Below are 24,891 nucleotides of genomic sequence, written 5' to 3' on the forward strand. Positions count from 1 at the left end.
AAACTACTTTCTGAGGAGCCTTTGCATTTCTGAGAGGCAACTCTGGATTGGCTTTGCAAAGTAATAGAAAAAGGGCCTACACACATACTCAAAAATCACAGAAGTTGCAGTAGCCATTTTCAAAAAATAAATTTTTATGCTCTTTTAAATACCATAAAATAATTAGAGCAGCTTGTAAATAACCTTTGCTTGGGAAACAGAGTGAAGTCCGGAGCAGCTGCTGTTCCTTGAGATCCTCAAAGCCTCCCTCCAAAGCAACCATTTCTATTCCTGTCCCTTATGCGCCTGTGCACACAGGCTGGTAGACACGCCAGGTCCGTGATGGCTGCCCTCAGCCCAAGCTGGTGGCAGTGGCTGAGTAAACATCTCTTCTCCTCTCAGCCTCTCAGGCAGGATCTCTCTGGGGCATGTGGTCTGCCTTGCCAAACAGGCTTCCTGGTGGCATTAAGATGCCCACAGTGGTACTTTGAGATTACATCTCCTATTAGCTTCTTTTTTTACCCTACCCCATTTCCCTATTCTACTAGTGTTTTCTAGGCTCCCTTCTTCTACCCTTAAGAAAGGAATCAAATCTCCCTTCTTAAACTACTTGTACAGAAATCCTTATCGGAAAATCAGCTTCTAGGACAGCCCAAAGAAAGACATGGACCAATTCATGGATCAATGGTATATATTCCAAATTATATATATATATATATATATATATATATATATATATATATATATTTAAATTTTACATATATTAATCTTTAAAAATAAAATAAAAAAGTCTGTTAGTTTGGAGGATTGAATGACCAAGATATGACTTCTCACTCAGAGCCTAGAAAATTTTAGGCAAATGGGCTAAAAACAATCCTATGAGAAAAACACTTCTAACCAGTAAAAAACGTTTTTCAAGAAGCTCAGATGAATAACTTCAAGTATTGTGGCAAGGTATGCTGGAAAAACACAGATCTGGTGTGAGGAAACCAGCCCCAGGCTGCCAGGACACTGGAGGGAAGAGGCATCTTGTACTGCATCCCACTGAGAGCAATTGACTTGGCACTGACTGGCAGGAGCTTCCTAAAGAAAGGAAATGGGCTGGGGTGTACGTAGGCCAGTGGTAGAACACCAGCTTAGTGTGTACATCACCCTGGGTCAATCCCCTGCACTGAAGAAAAAAATAGAGAGCAACTTCATTGGGAATAAACATGATTTTTCATTCATAAAAATGTATGTATTTCTCTCTTTCTGAATGACAGAATGTAAAGATATAGAATTTTACAACTGAGGGAGCAAAACAAAGAGTTTTGTTTCTCACATTTATGTTTGCAAGAATGTTCTCATGTCAAATTAACCTATATCTACTCTTATATAAGTTAGAATACTATTAGCTGCTGTAACAAATAAACCTCAATATGCAGTGGGGAAAACAAGGTGAAAGTTTATTTCTGTTTCACATACTGCAGTGCCAAGTTAGTGGCTCATTTGAGCTCCCACAATGCCATGGGCTCCGTCTTCTCACACTCTTCCATCATGATGCACATAGGATGGCATTATACGTGCATAATACAATCCATGGCACAGAAGCTAGCTCAGGGAAAAATAAAAATGTATGCAGATCTGGGGATGGGGGCTCATGCCTGTAATCCCAGTACTTAAGAGGCAAAGACAGGAGAATCACAGGTACAAGGCCAGTCTCAGCAATTTATTGACACCCTCAGCAACTTTAGTGAGATCCTGTCTCAAAATAATACAAATAGAATAAGCCCAAGGGTATAGCTCAGAGGCAGAACACGCCTGGATTCAATCCCCAGAATGATGTGTGTGCGCGTGTGCAAGAACATTGACCACTTATAAGACTTATCACTGCAGTTCACACTCCATGGATAAAAAACAAGTCACATTCCCAGCTGTGGTTTGTCCTTCAATTAGCACTGTTTACCCCATTATAATGGGGAGAAGGAGGATAATGAACTTTGTGAAGAGTCCAAAATTCCTGCAGTAATCCTTATTGTTAGTTTTGCATTCTCTGCTTGCTTTCTTTTCTAGTATTCACTATAAAGAAAATGAAAAATGAGGACACGTTAGGTAACAGCTTTTTAAATTAACTACAGAGTCTTTTGTGTTAACAAAACCTGTTTTCTTCTGCCCTCATAAATGTGTCTATTGTAAAAATAGTGTTAACTTATAAACTGTGCCTGATTGTTCTCTTATTAATGAAGTTACCAGGATTATTTTTTCCTTTCCAAATTCTATCTCTTTCAGACCTGCTAAATAGAATTTTCTATGAAGACAGCTAGGTTGTATTTGTGCTATCGAATATGGTAGCCACTAGCCAACTATGGCCATTGAATTCTTAAGGAATGTATGACTAATAACTTAAAATTTTATTTAAACTGGAAGAGCTCTTTGTGACTGGTGGTTTCTATATTTGACAGAGCAATTTTATGCAGCAATTCTGGTAAAAGGAAAGGGGTCCAGTGCCTTTGTCTCCCAGTAATGGCTTGTTCCAAATTTGTACTGATGTTTTCTATGAGCCACTTCTGACCCAGACAGAAGGGAAAGCTATGTGTCTCCACCTTGCATCATTCTCGTCATCCTTCAGTACCAAGCAGAGTTGTTGTAGGCATATAATAGTTTTTTTAATAAATATGTTAAATAATAAATTAATAGGGAGTAATCTGCTATATATAATATGATTACATATAGTTAGGTCTGTTATATATAGTATGATTTGGGTTACTTCAAAGCATTTTGCAATGCAGGTAGACAAAAATGAAACAATTTATGGAAAATATGTAGATTAAGTTGTGTGAATAGGCACAATGATTGGGCCAAATGTATCAAGGCTACAGTGTCATCTGTCTAGACACAAGCAATGACACATCCATAAAACGTACACTCTAAATAAACTTTTCACATTGAAGATAGGTTGCATATCTCTCACATATACAAGACAACTCAATCCAGTTAACAGCTGCATACAACTTTACTAGCACAGAAATGCAGTCAAGTATCAGAATTCATAACTACATTTGCCATCTGGAGTCAAAATGAATGTAATTTATCCATGGCTGGGTTAATCAGAGTTTAAATTCAGTCATCTGAAGAACCACATTTGAAGAGTCTTTGTTGCAAAACTGGAGCGTAAGTCAGTCTCAGAGCTATCAGCACATGTTCTTTATACTTTGCTTCTTCTGGACTGCGGTCTCTACTATTCTGCATGGGTTTTACAAATTTGATGGACATCATAAAATACAACACCCTTACTAAGACAACTTGAACTAGAAGTCGATTCTTAGTTACATAAGTGAAGCCAAAAAAAGGTGCTTTACTCTCACCGAATTAATAGAACTTTTCACACAAATCTCTTTCTCTCTGTCTCACTTTGTAGATGGATATAGATATGAACATAGATTATATATATATATATATATATATATATATTTTATTAAGAATAAACTTCCATGACACATCTCATCTCAGGTCCAGAATCAAAGAAAAAGAGGAAACCAATTAAAGAACCCACGTTTTCTCAACACAATGCATAGAGGTTAAAATGGGGAAAGAGATGAAGAGGAGCAGAGAAGGAGACCTGGATGGTACCAAATTTGTCATTAGTGCTTAGAGGTAGAAAATTATTCCTCATAAAAGGTCTCAGCAGGTGCAAGGACACTAAGGTCAGGTGCTTGCTCTGAAGAAATGACCATTATTAGATCATCTTTTTTAAAGCCAAGCTCAGTGAAACTCTTAGTCTTATTGAAAGAGTCAAGTATTCATATATTGCCTATACAGTTAAGAATTCTCACTAATAAAATATAGAAGACTGATGATATAACTTATAGTAAGAAAGATTTATTTGCTCATGGTTTTCCTTAGAGAGTTTGGGGTTCAATGTGAGTCTATGTGAGGTAGGAAATTTACATCTCAGGACAGAGGAGAGGGAAGTGGCATTTGGAGGAGTGAAAGGCTTTGTTCTTGCATCATGGAAGCTGCTGTTACATCATAATAAAATTAAATTAACCAGGCTTATTTTTAAGGCCAACAATCTTCAACTTATTTAGAAGAGAATCTAGTAACCAAAGAAAAAATGCTTATTAAAAAGCATTAATTCTTTGAGGAGATCTGGGTCCTACAAGAATTTTTTTCCAGGGACCTACAAAAATAACATGAAATTGTTCCCACAACTTTTTCACTTTTATACTTTGCCAGAAGTAATGTAGGTTTTATATATTTATTGTTGCTCAAAGTTAAAGCAAATTTAAACCTCTACTATATTGATGAGAATATAGTGGTTATTGCATATATTTTGGCACTGGTATGAAAGAATGATACACACAGACACACACACACACACACACACACACGATGTAAGCAAAAGTAGCCAAATAACAGAAAATTTGCCCCTACTTAAAAATAATAAAAATATCAAAATATTATTGGAATTAAAGTTTAATAACTGGGAGTCAACCAAAGGCTTCCAGCAACATGAGAGAGCTTTAGGAATGTATTTGGATCTAAGTAAAAACAACATGCTTAGTTGCATTTTAATTCACCGTAGCCCTATTCCTCACTATTAAGCTCAGTGGTTACCTTGTAATTAACAGTCTATATTCCCAGTTTAGAGAAAACAAAATGGATCTGGAGCTTTTTCAAAGTCTTTTTTCTGAAAGAATCATCATTATTCTACCTAATAATGAGTTCCTGGAATATTACACCTGCAACACTTGTTTTTATTTAACCTACATTGGAACTTAACCATTACAAAAAGCCTTGGGAATATTTATCGGAGATGATAAAATCAAACACTTTAAAGTCATATTTGCCTTCAATGATAGATAACAATTTAGAAAAATAATTGATTATCTAATAGGCTTAAAGGGAAAACTTGAGGATTTAAGTGTCCATAGGAGCTTTGAAAAGCTCCAACGTATTTTTAGGAAGCTAGGAAGACAAATACAGGTCTATGTGAAGATTATGGAAAGACATGAAAAGGCCTTAAGCTTTCATCTCTTGCTGACCTTTAGACTCTGAACAAACACAGAAAACTAAGGTAGAGTTCTTTCCTGGGTGAAAGTGCTAGTAGGTAAGTAGAACTCATAAGAAAGAGTGGAAGAGTAATTGTTTCCAGTTTTTTGAGGACATCTCTGTACAAACATTAGCTAACTATGAATTTAACTGAGTAGAAATTTCAATAGTCTGATAAAAACAAGGTCTTTTATATAATTAGTTTAGAAAAGCCACTAAAAAAAACAATTATAAAATGCAGTATGAAGTGGGAATTGGGTAGAGGTTAAATCAGTGATGTGTACATGTCTGTACACACAAGTTTTTTACCCCAATATGATGTATGAATATAATGCACCAATAAAAATTAAAAAAAAAATAGCCGGGCGTGGTGGCGCACGCTTGTAATCCCCGCGCTTGGGAGGCAGAGACAGGAGGATCGCGCAGGTTCGAAGCTAGCCACGCGCGCTGGCTTAGGAGACCCTGTTTCCAATTAAAAATGTAAAAATAGGTCTGGGAGTGTAGCCCGGAGGTAGAAGGGCTTCCAGGAACCCCAGTACCACCAAAAAAAAAAATTTTAAAAATTTAAAAATAGAAAGATAAAAAAATAGAAAGATTAAAAAATGCAGTATGAAAAATGCTCAACATCACTGGCAATCAGAGAGATGCAAATCAAAATTACCCTGATATTTCACCTAACTCCAACTAGAATGGAAATCCTTAAAAACACAAACAACAATAAATGCTGACAAGAATGTGAAGAAGTGGGACTCTAAAATACTGTTGGTGGGATTGCAAATTAGTGCAACCACTTTGGAAAACAGTATGACGGATCCTCAGAAGAATGGGAAAAACTTACCATTTGATCCAGCAATATCACTTCTGGGTATCTACTCAAAAGAAAGGAAAGCAAACTATCAAACTAATGTATGTGTATCTATGTTTATAGCTGCACAATTCACCACTGCCAGACTATGGAACCAGCCAAGATGTCCATCAACAGATGAATAGATTGCAATACTATGGGATATGAACACAATACAATTTTAATCAGCCATAAAGAAAAACACAACTACATCATTTACAGGGAAATGGATGGAACTGGAGGACATTATGCTAAGTGAGATCAGTCAGTCACAAAAAAGAAGAAATCAGATGCTTTTCCTAATATGAGAAAGCTAGGGAGAAATGGGTAACAGGAGGAACTCTAGATGAAGAAGGAGATCCTATAGAGGAGCAAATAAGGCGTCCTAACTGAGGGGATGGGAGGGGGGAAGAGGCAAACTCTCTAAAGCACATGATGTACTTAAACATATCAAAGTCAATCACTAAGCCAAGCATGGGAAGGAGGGATGGGGAGGGAATGGGGTAGGGATTGGTATGGGCTAATTGGATGATGTGTGCATGTATGTCTTCACAAGTCTTTTATCTCATTAAGATGTATGACTAAAATGCACCAATGAAAAAAGTTAAAACAATAAAATTCAGTAGAATCAGAAAATAAAGTGAAGGTACAGAATCTGATTTCCAAGTCACATGTTATTTAAAATGTCATTATTCAACAAAAAATACAAGACATGCAAAGAAAAAAAAGAAATTCTAGCTCATACAAAATGAAAAATTAAATTAAAACACCTGTTTTAAATATATACAAAGAACTTGGCCAGGCATGGTGGTGCATGCTCATAACCCTAGCATTGGGGAGATGAAGAAAAGATTGTAGTTCATGGACCACCTCAGCTACTTAGCAAGTCCCTTTGCAACTCAGTGAGACCCTGTTTCAAAAAATAAAAAAGACTTAAAAATAGGACCAGGGTTGTAACTCAGAGTTAGAATTCTCCTGGGTTCCATCCTGAAAGAAAAAAGACAGTAATTATTTCTCCTGAAGTAAATAATATTAATAAAGAGATAAAATTATAAAATAGACTAGATAGAAACTATAGTATTGAAAAATACAACTAAAGTTTGAAAAATCACTAGAAGGGCTCACCAGTATTTTTGAGCAGGCAAAAGAAAAAAAAAAACACTTGAAAATACATTCATAGAAATTATTCAGTCCATTGAGGAGAATAAAAAGAATGAAAAATGGACACAGCTTCACAGACCTATGGGAACGGCTCTGCACATCAGCACACCCTCAGTGGGAGCCCTAGAAAGAAATGAAAAAAAGAGGCAGAAAAGATAAAAAATAAAAACAAAACATTTTAAGAGGTAATAAAATCTAATTTCCAGCCGGATGTGGTGGTACATGCTTGTAATCCCAGCATTTGGGAGGCTGAGACAGGAAAATCGAGGTTCATGGACAGGACAGCCTCAGCACTTAGTGAGGCCCTTTGCAACTCAGTGAGACCCTGTTTCAAAAAAATGAAAAGAATAAAAAATAGGGCTGGCAGTGTAGCTCAGAGGTACAATGCCCCTGGGTTTCATCCCCAGGACAGCAAAAATAAATAAATAAATAAATAAATAAATAAATAAATAAATAAACAAAATAAAATATCCTACTTTCAATTTGTAAATAACTTGTCACATTTAGAGCAATGAGAACAGAGCTCAGAAGAAAATTTATTGTATTGAGTAATTACATTAAAAAATAAAGGTCTAAATTAAGTCAACCATCTGAGATTCCACTGTAGGAAATAAGGAAAAATGAGATTTAATACCAAAATAAGTAAAAGCAAAGAAAAAGTAAAAATTGAAGTATAAACTAATGAAATTGAAAACAGGAAATTAGTTTAAAAATGGGTAAAATAACAATCTGATTTTTTAAAAGATCAATAAAATTGGCAATCCCCCAGCCAATTTAACTGAGATGAAATAAGACACAAATTGCTAGTATCAGAAATAAAAGAGAAATTACCACCATAGAAGCCGACATATTAAAATAATAATGAAGAAATGAACAGTTCTGTGAACACAATTTTGATGCATAGATGAAATGGACCAGTTCCTTGAAAGACACAACCAGCCCAAGACTCACCCAAGAAAAGTAAACAATTTAAACAAGCTTGTATGTATTAAATAAATTGAATCAATAATTAATTATCTTCTGGGAGGGTAGGAGGTATAATTCAGATGAAGAAGAATTGCTTAACATGCACCAAACCCCGTGTTTAATCCTCAGCATTGCCAGTAATATAAGCATAATAATAATAATAATAATAATAATAATAATAAACCAGCCAGGTGTGGTGGTGCAAAATTGTAATCCCAGCATTTGAGAGGCTGAGACAGGAGGATCTTGCTTCTCAGACAGCCTCAACTACTCATCTACTTAGTAAGGTCCTTTGTAACTCAGTGAGATCCTGTTTTAAAATAAAGAATAAAAATAGGGCTGGGGTGTGGAGCTCGAAGGTAGAATTCTGCTGGGTTCCATTCTTAGTACCGCAAAAAAAAAAAATTCTGAAATAGAAATATAAATCACCAAATCTGGATGGGTTGACTGATTAATTCTATTTAACATTTAAGGAAGAAATTTTTATCAATTCTCTGCAATCTCTTTTAGAAGATAAAAACAGAAGACATAATTCCTAACTCATCCAATGAGACCATTGCTAGCCTAACATCATAACCAAGCAAAGACATTAAAGAAAGACAATAGACCAATGTTTCACCTGAACATAGAAGCAAAAATCCTCAACAAATATCATCAAATTGAATTCAACAATATATAAAAGGAATTATACATCTTAAACAAGTGGGATTTATTTCAGGTATGAAAGGCTAGTTCGAAGTTCAAAGATGAATTCATGCAACTAATCATTTATCAACCAAAAGAAGAAATAATGGCCAGAAACTTCACAGATTTAAAGACATTCCTGTAAATATCTATGAAACAATAAACTTCAATAGGACAAGCTTAAATATATACTCATTTAGACACATAATAAGCAACTATCAAAGTCTAAAATCAAAGAGGAAAACTTGAAAGAATCTAAATAAAAGTAATTCATCACATACAAGCATTTTCAGGAGATTAACAGCTAATTGCTCATAGAAAAAAAGTGGATGAGAAGCATATCTTCAAATGTTACAGATTATTAATCCAGAACTCTATATGAAAAAATCCTTAAAAACTAAGGGAACATTAAGAGCAAATTTATCACTATCAGTCCTGATTTGTAAGAAATATTAGAGGGAGTTCTTTGGTCTAAAATAAAAGGACACCAGACAGAAATTAAAATCCACATAAATAATGGAGGAACACTGATAAAAGTAACTATGTAGTAAACATAAATAAAAATATAATGTATTTACTATTTATATATTTTACTTTTCTCCTGTATAATTGTAAGAAAACTAGATACAACAATAATTATAACTGTGTCAGTGAATATAACATTTGTGACTGTAACAAAATAAAGGAACATGGACAATTTTATTTGCTATTAAAATTAAATAAGTTATAAAATTAATCTATCCAAATTGTTATAAATTAAGATGCTAATACTAGTTTCCAGGATAATCACTTAGAAAATAACTCAAAATTATTTAGTACAATAAAAATAAAGGAATTAAATTAACATGCTTAAAATACCTCCTTAATACAAAAAAGGAATAAAAGAAGGAAGGAAAAAGACATAACACATAAAATAAATAACCAAATTCCAGATGCAAATCTTATCATTGTAATTACATTAATGCATTGTATAGTGATATTTTAGTCAATGGTAAACTGCATTGGTAAATCAATGGTAAATCGCATAGTAGTCCCATGAGATTATATCACCTGTGACATCATAGCTCACTTAGATAGTATAATATACTTTATAATATTTGCACAATAATAAATTACTTCATTTTTCTCAGAATTTATTCACATAGTCAAGTGAGGCATGCCTATTTGATAAGCATCTAATATCTAAAATATATAAAGAACTTTTTAACCCAAATAGCACAATTATAAAATGGTAAGAGATTTATTGTTTTTATGATAAATATGTATCACATAAATCTTACCATCTTAACATTTTTACATAGTGTACAATTTTTTTATTTTAGTTTTTTAAGTATATGCTTTAGCAGCATAAGTACACTCATGGTATCCACCACTATTTATTTCCAGAACATTGTGTACACATTAAATAATAAGTCTGTCCTCTCTCTCTCTGTCTAGACTCTATTAACATTAATTACACATTCTGTCTTGTATGAGTTTCTTTTCTGGGTACCTTATATAACTGGAATCATACAATATTTTCCTATCTGTATCTGATTTATTTCACTCATTATACTGTCCTCAAGCTTCATCCACATTGTAGTACATGTCAGAATTCCATTTCTTTTTAAGAGTAAATAATATTCCATTGTGTGTGTGTGTGTGTGTGTGTGTGTGTGTGTGTGTGTGTGTGTATATATATATATATACATATATATTTCATTTTGTTTATACATTCATCTATTCACATATTTATTTTGGGGTTGTTTCCACCTTTTGACTATTGTGAATAATACTACTATGAACATAGTTTACATGTTTTTATCTGAGTGCTTGATTTCACTTATTTTCACATGAGAGAAATTGCTGGCTCATATGGTGGTGTTGTGTATGCCTTTTGAGGAATGAAAGCAAAGGATTTAAATTGACTTGTCTTGAAAGAAAATACAAATATTCAGCCAGGCATGGTGGCACATGTCTATAATCCCAGTACATCAGGGGCTGAGACAGGAAGATCACAGTTTCAAGGCCAGTCTCAACAACTTAACTGAGATCCTGTCTCAAAATAAAAACATAAAAATAAGGCTGGAGATGTAGCTCAAAGGTACAATCCTCCTGAATTTAATCCCTAGTACCCCCATACAAATTCTCAATAAGCACATAAAATGGCTCAACATTATTAGTGATCAGGAAAATACAACAAAAATCACAATTGCCACAACACAGCAATTAGATGGCTTTAGGAGGATAAAACCTAACACCCTGTACTGGGAAGAAAACAGGCGCTACTAAAGCTTTCATGCATTATTGATAGGAATATATAGTAATATAGACAGTTTGGAAAACTTACATTTCTTATGAAATTTAACATAAAATTGCCATTTGAACCAAAAATCTCATTCCTAGGCATTAATCCAAAAAATAGCATAAACATTTCCACCCAACAACCTGTACGAGAATATTGATAGCAGCTTTACTTATAACACCATATTGAAAATAACCCACTATCTCTCCCTTAGAAATGGACGCAAAACTGTGATATATCTATGCAATTAAATACTACTCAGCAATAAGAAGGAATAAACTTCTGATACAGACATCGACTGAAATTAACCTCAAAAGCATCAAACCAAGTAAAAGAAACCAGTTTCAAAAGGCTGCACACTTTCTATTTTGAAAACGACGGAAGTAGAGGGACAGAAAGTAGCAATAGTAGGAAAGAAAACTGATTGGGCAAAGGTTTAATACTCTTTGAGGGAGATAAACATTCTATATGATGATCATAGAGGTAGTCATACTGTTACACATCTGCAAAACTCTAACAACACTATGCCCATAAAAATACATTTTACTACATGCAAATTTTCCTTAATTTACCTGACAAAAGAATTGCAATCTAAGAATTCAATACACACTGTTCTTAAGTCAGTGCATCAGCTATTCTAATTCCTTGCTATTTTTTCTCTCCAACAACAACAACATTAAGCTGGGTGGAGACAGCAGCAGTTCTCAGATACTATAATTGAGCTCCTCTTTAAATTTCAACAAAAATAAACCCAAATAAACGATATGCTAGCGCCTTGGCGGCACAAAGAAGAGACAAAGCAGACAAAATAAAATAACATGATTTCATTTGTTTAAATTTATGAAGTAATTTATTTATCATGATTACAGCTGTGTAAATAGCTGCAATGGGGCTCAGGAGGGCCTTATGCAAACTCTGTTCTTTGTGCATCCAATTTTCTCTCAGAGAATGTAAATGCAGAGGAGTTGGATGGACACAAGAGGCTTGAGACAACACAGACCTTCCAGACAGGACTCACCAAAGCGCACTGCTAGGAGATTGCCAAAGCTGTGCCTAACTTCTACGTGAAACTATAACTCGGGACACCTTTCATATACAAAACTTGAATTGTTAGTTGCCTATGAGCCCCTCTGGAAACGTAATATTTCTTATCAGTGTTTTAGATTCTGGAGGAGAATGAAGCTAGAAGCAAATCCCAACAGTTTGGCACTTTCATATACAGTGTTTTCTGTAGTTCTCATCAGCCTGTAATAGAGATTTACAGGCACCATTTAGTATAATAACAAACAAATTATCCCTAAATCAAAGATCAGCTGTTTTGAGTTTAGTAGATAACATCTGCTGCGAATGGTACCGAGGAGCAGATCTAATGTGAGAGTTACACATACTCTCCCTTCTCTTCTTATCCCACTGTTTCTGGTCCTGCTGTTCCTGTATTAATGTCAGTCATTATCACAGGAAAGAAGACAGGAGTCATTTCAGGCAACTACCACTGAGGAGTGGGCATCTACCACAGTCACATTCTGAATTAATTACCATATTCTACTTTAGTTATGTTGACCATCTGTGAGATAAAAACAGAGTTTAGAGGTGAGTGCTTCTTATAGTCAGATATAGGATGTCCCCTGAATGCTCAGTGTTCACACAGTTAAGTCATGAGGTTGTAACCTCATAAGTAGATAAAACCATTATAATGAAAATGTAATAAGTCCATTGTAAGGGAAATTTTTGGGCATAACCCAGGCAGTGGAGTGTGGCTGGAGAAGGTTCTTGGGTTTCCACCTTCAGGACTGAGCTTGAGTCTCTGAATCCCCATCCTTGCTTGTGTTCTCTTGTTTCAGGGCTCCACAACATGAGAACAGGGCTGGCTAGGCTCCCGCTCGCTCTGCTTCCTGCCACCATGACCCGTGCTTTAGATCCCGACTCACATGGACTGAATTCAGTCTCCAAAACCCTGTGAGCAGATAAATCTTGCTTCCTCTAATGTGTGTTGTCAGTCATTTTGGATTATATCAGTGAAAATGTTCTAATAGTTAAAGTAAATGTTCAGCAGTGTTTTAGATTGCCTCAAACTTCCAGTGACAAATCACCTGTCTGAACTATTATCCACTGCCCTCAAATCTGAAAATCCACAACTTCCTGAAATTAAAGATATTTAAGAACTGAATAGTTCAGATCTTTTGTTCACCTTATTCTCAGCTCTAAATTAAAGAATTTTATTTATTTATTTATTTATTTATTTATCTATGTATGTATTTATTTATTTATTTTGGTGGTACTGGGGTTCCTGGAAACCCTTCTACCTCTGGGTTACACTTCCAGACCTATCTTTATATTTTTATTTAGAAACAGGGTCTTTTAAGCCAGCGCGGCTGGCTTCAAACCTATGGGATCCTCCTGTCTCCACGTCCCAAGAGCAGGGATTACAAGCGTGCGCCACCATGCCTGGCTTAAAGAATTTTTTGAAGGCAAATAAAATATCTGACAAAGTTTATGGTATCTTTATCATAATTATTCATACTTGGGCATTTACTTTCCTTAAGCATTTATTCATTCTTTCCAAAATATAAAGCTGATATGACTTGTGATTGAGGAATGTCCAGTCCACTCCTTTATTTGAAACATATTGACCAGGTAACTTACATGCCAACTGTTTTTACAAGACAGGTAATTCCACATTTCTCATGGAACTTACTAGTCTCAGAGAAAACATGGAAACAAGTGCAAATAGATATGCAAAGGAGATCATTAGAGAGCTTGTTAATGCAACAAAAGAGGTGGGCGAAGAGGTAAAAATGATAACTACAAAGCCAGGCGTGGAGGTGCACACCTGTAATGTCAGTATATGAGTTGGTGTCATGTCACTTAACCATTGGCAGGGAGTCAAGAATCCAAGGAATCTATGAAAAATGGTCCATTGTTTAATGTATTATAATAGCAGGGTTGAGTGGAAAAGCCAGACTAGACTAGGCCACATGCAAAAGTTTGGGTGGGCACCTTTCCCCAGAGAAAGTGCAAAGACCAAGAAGAATCAGAAGTCATCAGGAACACAGTCCCCGCTTCTTTGTGACATCCACTCTACCCCCGTGTTCAATCCTTTGCCAGTCTTTCTACTCCAAGATGATTGGTTTTGGAATCATGTTTACTGTTGCTTTGGAGGGTGTTTGGAACATAAGCTTTAAGACTTGAGAAACCAACTCCATTCTGGCATTCTCCATGTGGACCAAATAAACAATGTTTTACATGACTACATCTGCTGATATTGGCATCTACCTCACAGGACATAAAGTGTCTTAATGGTCATTACTGGGTTTTAGTCTTACAATACTTTTTCTTACAATTATTATTATTTTCATATTTTGAAGTAAGAATAAAGCTTTAGGAGATCCCTGGATTATGCAAATTTATGTATCTTGTTGCAAATGGCAAAGCAGTAGCTGAGTTCCAGGTAGGAAAACCAACTCTCCAAGTTTAGTCAGAACTGAGAAAGTTTCAGTACAAAAACTAGGACAATCCCTTTCAAACCAGACCAGGTGGTAACATTATTACCATGTCCATTCCATTGAATGTCTAGAAGGCCAGGTGGAGCAGAACCCAGGCTTGTTTGTACTAGGTGTTCATTGATCTCTGAAAATATAAAAATATGAAATACTGAAAATATTGAAATATGAAAGAGTCGCCATTCTCAGGCAATTATGTGGTGTCACAGGACTGGATGACCAAGCTCTAACATATGAACCTTAGAAAAAGATGATAAACTCTTTAAAACAGCAGTGCAGCCTCCACGTATTCCTCCTGTTCCACCCACTCCTCAGCAATTTCTAGGCCCATTCTTTGCCTAAGGGGAGCATTGCTTAAAGAAGACAAGGAGCTATTTTAAAAGTTTTGCACACATCTCATCAGGGTATTTGGCAATGCACCGTTCATGCTGGGTTAATCATTGCCGTGGGTGTCCTGGGAGTGACAGTGAGCAATTTTATGAAAACTTTATAGTCAGTAACATTGCTCCCACGTTATGGCTGGGAGAGGCATGGAGGAGAGTCAAACAGCTCCTCCCTGTCACTCAAGCTCCAGGGAAATGCAACCCTGACAAATATCAAATTGTAAAGAAGACTAGTGAGTTCTTTTGGAACAATTTTACTGGCATAATGCAAAAGAAGGGAGAATAATGAATACTGAAAGCATTCCAGACAAAAATCATTTAATTGGATTTTGAAGTTAAGTTGTAACTTCAAATTATAATTTCTGAAAATGTCCAGGAAATAAAATCTATGATTCTTTTATTAAGAGCAAGAAGTATGTACAGAATGTTTACAACAAATCAAATAGTTTTCTCAGAATTTTACTATACTAATTGCTTATAATACCTGTATTAAGATCTGTGTATTAAAGGCACTTTGTTGCATTCTCCATTTTACAATGGGAGTTGTGGTGCCTGAAAACTTGAAGCAGGACACACCTGGTATGTGAAGCAGTTAGAATTTGGACCATGCTATCTGGTTCTGGTGTCAACGTGACTAAGCACCAAAGTGCACTTCAACTCTGTGGTGCCAAGGAATCTGTCCACCAAGGCTGATACTAAAATTTTCACAATATAGTCATAAGAATAGGTTGTGCATCCCTAATTTAAAAATCCTAAATCAAAAATGCTCAAAAATAAAAAAAAAAACATTTTGACCCCACAAGTGGGGAAATTCTATACCTGACCTCATATGATGGGTTGCAGTCAAGACACAAGCACACTAAATATATTGTTAGAAATTACTTCAGGTTATATGTATAAGGTACAAATCATAAACAAATTTATTTGTTATAGTTTTTCATCTTATAGTTTTTAGTATACTTTTATTGATATATTGAAATTATAAATCATAGTGCTGTTCAACATGAAACAAACTACATGTACTCAGCACTTGTCTGGGTCCTATCCCCAAGACATCTCATTATATGTGTGCAAATACTACAAAATTTAACAAATCCCAAAACCAAGACATTTTTCATTCTTATTATTGTAGATAAGGATATTCAACCTGTATAAATAAACTCAGGCAGGATGATACCTTGCCTATAAAAATATTTCTTAGTCACGAAGGTGAAGGCCCAAGATCTGTTTTCTGCAGTGTTTAGTGATAGTGAAACTCAGAGAGAATACTGTTTGCATTCCATTAAAATTTCCCATGAAGTTTTCCTTATATTATATACACATGAATTTTTTTGAGGTATTAGGGATGGGACCCAGGGGCATTCTACCTCAAGCTACACCCCTGGCCCTATTTTGTTATTCTTTATTTTGAAACAGTGTCTCACTGGGTCGCAAATGGCCTCACTGAGTAGCTGCGGCTGTCCTAGAACCATGATCCTCCAGTCTCAGCCTCCCAAATGCTGGGACTACAAACATGCACCAGCACGCCCTGCTTTCTACACATTATTTTTCAGTTAAATGGTAAAGTAACTGATCCTGCCACACATACTCTCTTCTACTAAAATTCCTCAGAATATAAACAAGTGAAAGAAAATTGTAAATAACAATGTAAACATAAGTTAAGAGAAGGATAGATGTGAAGTGAGAGGGGAATTTCTACTCTTGACAGTGACATGGGAAAGAGTTGGAGACTTTATTTTTATAGTATGCAATACTTGCTCTTTACTAAAAGCCAGTTCCAAACAAACCCTATGAAGATAAAACATGCTGGTCCATGCTTTCTTTTTGTACTACGATTCAGAAGAAGAGTATGCCAAGAGCTAAGAAACCATTCCCGAATGTTCACAGAGGTTCTCCTCCCTCTTTAGCCCTGTTCACTTCTCCTTTCTGCACTCTTAGGAGACCACAGCTCCCTGCATGCAGGTGACAGAGGTAGGGGGAGGCTTGGAGACAGAGCCTGCCTTGAAATGTCTAGTTATATAAGGACGAGCCTTGCAAGGCAGAGAAGAAAAAATACTGCAGGGGAATCTTCAGGATCAACTACCTTGGCTGTGAGGGTAGGGAAATAAGCAGGAAGAAGCAGAAGATGCCTGGGTCCATCTCTTGTTTAATTTTATAGGAAGGGATGTGTGGGCCATAAAGACTTTCAATCCACATTTCAGTTGGTACAGATTTTAACTCTTTTCATCAGATGATTATCCTGAAAACACTGATAAAAGATTTTTTCTTGTTCTTTACCATGTTGAAATGAAAACTTTTATTAAATATATAAAAATATTTTATGTAACCAATAATAAAAATTTAAAGTATACATCATCATTTCTTTTCATAGAAGAAAGCAAATATTTTTTGTTCATTTAGATATTGAGGTCCTGAATATACTATTGGATGTGTTCAAATTTTTCAAGATGATCTAAAGATATTTCCCTATCAATAAGACTCCAGTTTTTCCATTGAAAGGAAAATAAATTTCAACAGATCCAAAGAAACAGAAAACAGTACAAACCACATTTTCTTACAGTATTCAATAAGAGTAAAAAATTGTTAAGGTAAAATAAATTAGATATTTTATTAGTCAACATTTCATTGCTCAACAAATGAATGAGGGAAACTCAAAGGTAGTATGCCCCTGGGTGCAATCCCAAGTCACACACACACACACAGACACACAGATACACATACACACACACACACACACACACACACACACACACACAATAATTAATTATTTAATTAATTAAATAAATTCAGAGGAGAAAAAATTCATTTTGGCTTTTGGCTCAGAATTTCAGCGGTTTCTGTCCATGGCCAGCCAGGTTCATTGCTTTGATGTAAGGTAGGATATTATGGCTTAACACATGGCAGAGAAAAGCTGTTCAACTCCAGGCAGATGGAGGTGGGAGGGGATAGAGGGAGAGGGAGAGGGGTGCTGGGGATATGACTACCTTTCCAGGACACTCCCCCAGTCGCTGACTTCTTCCAACTAGGCCCCACCCCCTAAAGTCCCCACCCCCAATAATGCCCTCATATTATTAGTCAACCAATGGCCTAATCCACCAATAAGGATGGAGCCCTCAGCTCCAGGCACTTCCCCAAAGCCCCCCTTCTGACATTGCTGTATTAGGGGGCAAGTACTCAACACCTGAGACTTGGAGGGAGAGATCAAAATTATAAGAAAAATTAATGTTTCTCTATGCTTCTAAATAATTAGTAGGTCAGAAAGGGGAAACAAGACTTCCAGTGAAAAGGTTTCATATAGCAACAAACACATATATTTCATATGCAATATATGGGGCACTGCATATTTCCACTCAGATACAGTCAGACCCTCACTGTGTTAAAAGAACAACTCTAGACAGATTAAATTTAGCAGAATTTACTTGATCAAAGAAATGATTCATGAATCAGCAATGCTCTGAAGGAGGAATTTGTGTATAGAACTAGCCTGAGGATGTAAAGTTTTATTCCAACAAGTTTAAGTGTTGCAGCTTGTGATTGGCTGAGAGCTGTGCTGCTATGATTTGCTGAGACTCCACGATTTCTTTACATTCTGAGTTAGGTTGCAGCTTGTGGGGTATGGAGGCACCTTCAGACCAAATTTGACACTGGTTTGATATTAAAAAACGGAACACCGTGAGTGAAATAATTAATTTAAAAATAAATAAAAGCAGAAGGAAGAAAAGACCTAAAAAGCAATTAACAAACTTGAAAAGAGAAATGGAGAATTTAAAAAATCTAGAATTAGAAAGATGGAGGAATGAGGGAGGGAGGGAGGGAGGGAGGGAGGGAGGGAGAGAGAGAGAGAGAGAGAGAGAGAGAGAGAGAGAGAGAGAGAATGTCTGTGTGGTTTGTGAGCTTGTGTGTGTAAACTGTAGGAGTAACTTTGAGACCAGGACACAGTTGACCTTGGTGGTTGGAGCAACAATCCGGATATCCTAAATCCACACACATCTGGGTGTGAAACCTGGTTCAATCATTAACCAGTCCAATTGCTCGGCCTCCCTGATCCTCAGGTTTTATCTCAGAAATGTCACTAATGATAGTATGTTTTTCATAGGGAGATAACTTGTATGAATTTCCCTCAGTACTTACACTTTAAACAATGTATGTGCAGTAGTTCTATTAACTATAATCCTTAAGAAATATCCTTAAGAAATCATTAAGAATCCTTAAGAATCCTTAAGAAATCCTTAAAAGGAAAATGAAGAGATAAATAAGAGAAAAAAGTAAATAAAATTGGATTTAGAAAGGGCATTACAAATATGGGCTGATATTAAAATGTACAAGGTAACATTGTATAATGTATTATAAATAAAATGAAAGCTCTCAGCAAATGAATAATTGTGTGGGGGATAGAGATTACTAAAACTGACCAGAAATCTATCTTATAACTAACAATAACAGGCATTTCACAAGCCACTCCCTCTCTCATCATCTTGGTTTAATTTCCTCTGGTAAAGTATTCTCTAACTCAGACCATGTGACCCGGAGGAAGGAATTCATTCTCAAGTCTTTTGCAAGGTGGGCAGCTAATGCAAAGCATTCCACTTTGTATACCAGAATATATCTAAGAAATCACAAATAAAATTGAAAGGAAAAGAATTTAAGGAAAAAATTTTAAGTGTTTGAGAAAGAAATGAAACTTTAATATACTGAGTGCTTACATGAATAAGGAAAGGGATCTGTAAGAAGGGAGAAAAATATGAAAATATAATCCAGAAGATTAAATACAACTTACAGTTCATATTCTACTTATATGTCTCCCATGTTATTTATTGTTTTTTATTCTACTATAGTATTTTTCTAATTCCATGATTATGAGACTACTTAAAAATCTTATCAATGGACCAGTGTATTACCTCAGTGGTAGAGAGCTTGCCTAGCATGCATGAGGCCATGGGTTTGATCCCCAGAACCACACATTAAAAAAAAAAAGCTTTTATTTCCTCTCCAATTGATTCTATAAATTCTAGCCTTCTCCTACCCATATTCTATGAGATTGTCTAAAAGTAAAATTCTGATGGTTTGCCCCAAAAAAATCAGTGACTAAGAACTATCAAATAGCAACCACATTGACTATGAATATAATTTTTACTCGAAGCACCTTTGACACCAAAGTAAAGCATCTGGTGGGCTTGTGAGAAAATGTGGACTCCTATAGATGGCAACTACCATAGCAGTCATTCTTTCACTTACTAAGTGTTTGTAAGCCTCGATGACTGCAGTTGCTGCACCGGATTCTGGGTGTCAAAAGTTGAATAAGATGCAGTTTTTGCCTCTGAGAATTTCATGTCCGGAGATGACAAGCACAGGAAATAAAGCTACCATTAGAGTGAGTCAAGTGCCATGCTGGCCCTATTCATAGAATGAAACGGAAATATAAAGGGATATATGTGACTCAGTCTAAGTCTTTTGGGAGGCTGCTATGCCCAAGCTGAATCTTAATGGCTGAGTAGAAGGTACTCAGAGAAATAAAAAAGACAGAGTATGCCTGGCAGAACTCACAACATAAACAAGAGCAGGGATACAAAAAGTCATATGTTATATGTGATGAATACTTCTATATCATAAATAGTAGAGATCAGTGAGAAATAAGACAGGAAAAGGTAAATAAAGGCAGATGAATGATAATTATCTAGGAGGTTTGGGGATTTCTTGTATAAGAAAGGAACCTTTAGTAGGCTGAAAGGAAAAGATATAATGTTGATTATTATTATTATTATTATTATTATTATTATTATTATTATTGACACTGGGGATGGAACCAGGGGCATTCTACCTCCTATCCATGCCCCCAGACCTATATTATTCTTTTATGGAGGGCCTCACTAACTGGCTGAGGCTTGCCACAATCCTGCAATCCTCCTGTCTCAGTCTCCCAAGTACTGGGATCACAAGATGCACCACCATGCCCGGCTATCATAATACTGTTACTAGAAACTATTTCTGAGTGTTCTTGAAAATATAGAATTTAAGAAAGCAAGACAAGTTATAAAACAAGTGGTCCAGGTTATAGATGATTCTAGCCTGAACTAATGCAAGATTATCAAGGATAAAGTTGAGATGTGGAGTCTAGAAAAGTTAGAAGATGATATTCAGGGTTTAGGGATATCCTTAATGTTTATCTCAGATAGGTTATTAGTTTGAGACATGTGTAGTTCCAATAATAAAAAATGCACCCTATAAAATCAGGGGATCAATGGAGAGGGAAGATGGAGGACAATTTTGTTTGTTTTTTCTGTGGTGCTGGAGCTTTAACCCCTGTGTTCAAGCTATGCCTGCCTCCAGCCCTATTTTTTATTTTGAAACAAGGTCTCATTAAGTTGCTGAGAGCCTCACTAAATTGCTGAGGCTGGCCTCAAACTTGTGATTTTCCTGTCTCAACCTTCCAAGTACAGAGATTATAGGCATGCATCATGGTGCCCAGCTAGGAGTATAGTTTTAAGAAAGTTGATTTTGAGATTCTTTTCCATGCAGGACGACATATATAGCAATAAGTTAGATACTGAGAAAAGCAGCTGAGGCCAGACAGACAATGTGCAGAGGACCAAAACGTAGGGTGTGGTAGACCCCATAAGAATAAATCAAAATCACCCGGAAAAAGTGACAGTGCTGGACGTCAATGGAAGAGCTGTAGGATCAGGATAAAACTGAGAAATATAAAGAATGAATAAAAGGTGGGGATCTCATGCAGAATGAAGTAGAAAATAAGTCACAGTTCCCAGGACCTATAGTGCTGCTGCAATCCAAGAGGGGCCAAATTTCCAAAAACAGGACAATCTGAGGTGGTATAAGCAATAACAGCCCCAGAAGGTAAGGGTTGGAATTCCTTTTGTTCTAGGATATGTTCAATGACGTGGGCAAAATGGAATTCTAAACAGGGCTGGGAAATAAGTAAATATTAAGCAGCTTGAGCTATTCAAATAGGAGAGTTTGAATAAAAGGATTAGAAGGAAATGTGGGGTCAAGAAAATATGCTATCAGAATGAAAGGGATTTTTTCAAATTTATACACTACAGATTAAATATCCCATACCTGAAATGCTTGGGCTAAGAAGTATTTCAAATTTTGGATGTTTTTAATATTGGGGTATTTGCATATACCTAATGGGATATGTTGAGAAGGAAACCTAACTAAGTCAAATACAAAATTTATTTATATTTCACATATACCTTACACACATAGCCAAAGGTAGTTCATACAATATTTTAATAATTTGTATGTTTCGGTTGATCCTTCATATGAGATCAGATGTGAAGTTTTCCACTTGTGGTGTTGTGACTGTTACCCAGAACATGGTGGTGGGTTTGAAGTCATTTAGGCATTTGCATTTTCTGATGAGTGGTCCTCAACCTGTATAAATAGGACCTAATAGAGATTGAAGGTATCAGAGAGAGGGAGGAATGAGAGAGCACATTTTTAGAGGAAGCAGATGGGAGAATGTGATGGCCTCACACCTCATCCTGCAAGCCTATTTGTGGTTGATTCTTACTGGTTCTGGAACAGAATGTCTCAAAGTTTAGCATGCAGCTGGAGATGTGGCTTAGTGGTAGAGCACATGCCTATCATGTGTGAGAATCTGGAGTCAAGCCCCAATATCAAAGGAAAGAAGCTTAGTGTGCATGGAAATAATCTAAAGGACGTAAGAAGATACAAATTAATGGCCCCAAACCCAGAGATTCTGACTTGAGAGGTCAAGGAGGGTCCCTCCAATGAATGCTTCTAACAGCTGCCGGTGATGCTGATGTTGCTGGTATAAGGACCATGAACTGTTTTATGTCCCTAAGAATCCACACACTTCTTCATCCCCAGTGCCTCTGTTCACCCTGTTTATCTAAAATATCATTTAAGCCGGGCGTGGTGGCGCACGCTTGTAATCCCCATGCTTGGGAGGCTGAGACAGGAGGATTGCACAGGTTCAAAGCCAGCCTCAGCTACTTAGTGAGGCTCTCAGTGACTTAGTGAGACCCTGTTTCCAAATAAAATATAAACTAGGTCTGGGAGTATAGCCTGGAGTTAGAAAGCCTCTGGGTTCCACCCCCAGTACCACCACCAAAAAAAAAAAAAATATATATATATATATATATATATATATATATATATATATATATATATAATTTAATACAACTATAGCTTTCTTCCTGCTTGCTAATATGTTTAACAAAAGTGATTTATCTTTCATAAAGCCCTTTCTAATTTATTTTTAATGGATTTGTGTTCATCTATAGGATAATGCTGTTCTATATTTGATAGCTTTCTTGTTTTAGCATCTTTTATCATGGTCATGAGCATACTTCTCATTTCTTCTAATAAACTATAAGTTCACGGAGGGTAAGGATTGTGGATTAAAGAATCTTCTTTATAGTCTTGCTCGTTGGACAATTGCTAGTTACTTTTATGTAGCCATCACTACATTTTCAAATCAGTTGGAAGTATAAAAAATGTTATTCCAAAACTTTTGTATTAGGCTTAAAAATTGTGTTTCTAGGGCAAAGATTCTCAGAAGCTCAAAATGCACAAACTTTCTCTGATGCTTGTTTTTCTTCTAAGCTACTGATATCAAACTTCACTGACACGTTTTGCTAGGATGAGAATCAGGTATAACCAGAGGGAAAATGCATATGAACTCCAGGTTTAATTCAATTCCAAAACAGAGCTTCATTGCGTGCATTATTTATCAATAGCATTTAAGTGCCCATGGTGAGCCAGACCTGACTTGGCTCTATAGATAAACTATGTCGCACTTGGTTTTCATCCTCCAAGTCTTCATATTCTAAATAGGAAAATAAGGAGAGGATGTATATGGTTTAAATCAAGAAAATTATGACAAAGTGATGCTTAGCTATCTTGCCAAGAATGATAATAAGCCACTTAAACCGAGGAGATAGGGGGTGATGCGGAGAGTCCTAAGCCCCACTTGCACAGCGTTTCTTTTTCTACTTTGTTTTATTTGTGTACTTTGTTTGGTGCATTGATGAGATTTGAAGTGATACAAACATGCACACACAGGGCACTTGGAGTATTCTCTGCGTTCCCCTCACTCTCCCCTTCCCCATACACTTAGTGAGAATGGCAGTGATACTTACATACGTGGTCACAACATTTTTAAACTATTTATCTCCTCATTCCTTCTCCCTCCCTCTCTCCCTCTGTCCCTCCCTCCTTTCCCCAGCCCCTTCTACTGTCTATGGGTCTTTTTCCTCATTTATCTGAAGTTCCTTTTCTCTCCTACTTCCTCTACAATTGAGACAGAACATGCAATCCTTGACATTCTGAGACTGGCTGACCTCAGCTAGAATAATATCCTCTGATTCCATGCATTTTCCTGAAAATTACTCGATTTTATTCTTTAAGACTGAGTATGTATCTGTGCTACAACAATGTAGAAACTCTACTCAGCCAGGCTTCAACTCATCCGTAAGAGGGATGATCTACAAGTAAGAAAGACTGTGATTGAGCAATGGACTTCTTGCTATGTTAATTTGTAGAATGTGTAATGTGCAATGGTCATAGAATCTCAGAAATAAAAGGTATTTAATGGACAAGATGCCAACTTCCCTTTCTACCCCTTGCAGGACAGTTTTATTTAAGGAAGAACCATGTTGGTTCTTGGAATTACTGACAATGTGTGGGAACTTAGTAATAATAACTGAGAAGGATTCAAGAGATAGAGACAGCACACTCTAGAAGAGACACACAAGCAATAGCATTGTGCAGACATTACAGAAAAGACCTATGACTAAGTAGAGCTCCAGCAAAGAAAGTGAAAAGGCCCCATGCAGAGTTGGAGAAGAATTTATCAGAGATGATGGGATACAATTAAAAAGGAATGAAAGACAGTAGATTCTGAAACAGAAATCCTGGTTTTGCAATAAACAGACTAAGAATATTGAGTTTAGAGATAGGATAGTGCCTGTGATTCTCTTCATTTGAATACTGGGATGACATGACAAGAGAAAGAAGCAGGATGATTGTGAAAGCCCAAAATGAAGAGCCAACTGAGGTAAATGACCTTTCTAA

This window comes from Muscardinus avellanarius (genome assembly GCF_963383645.1).
Source record: "Muscardinus avellanarius genome assembly, chromosome: 19".
NCBI classification, from domain to species: Eukaryota; Metazoa; Chordata; class Mammalia; order Rodentia; family Gliridae; genus Muscardinus; species Muscardinus avellanarius.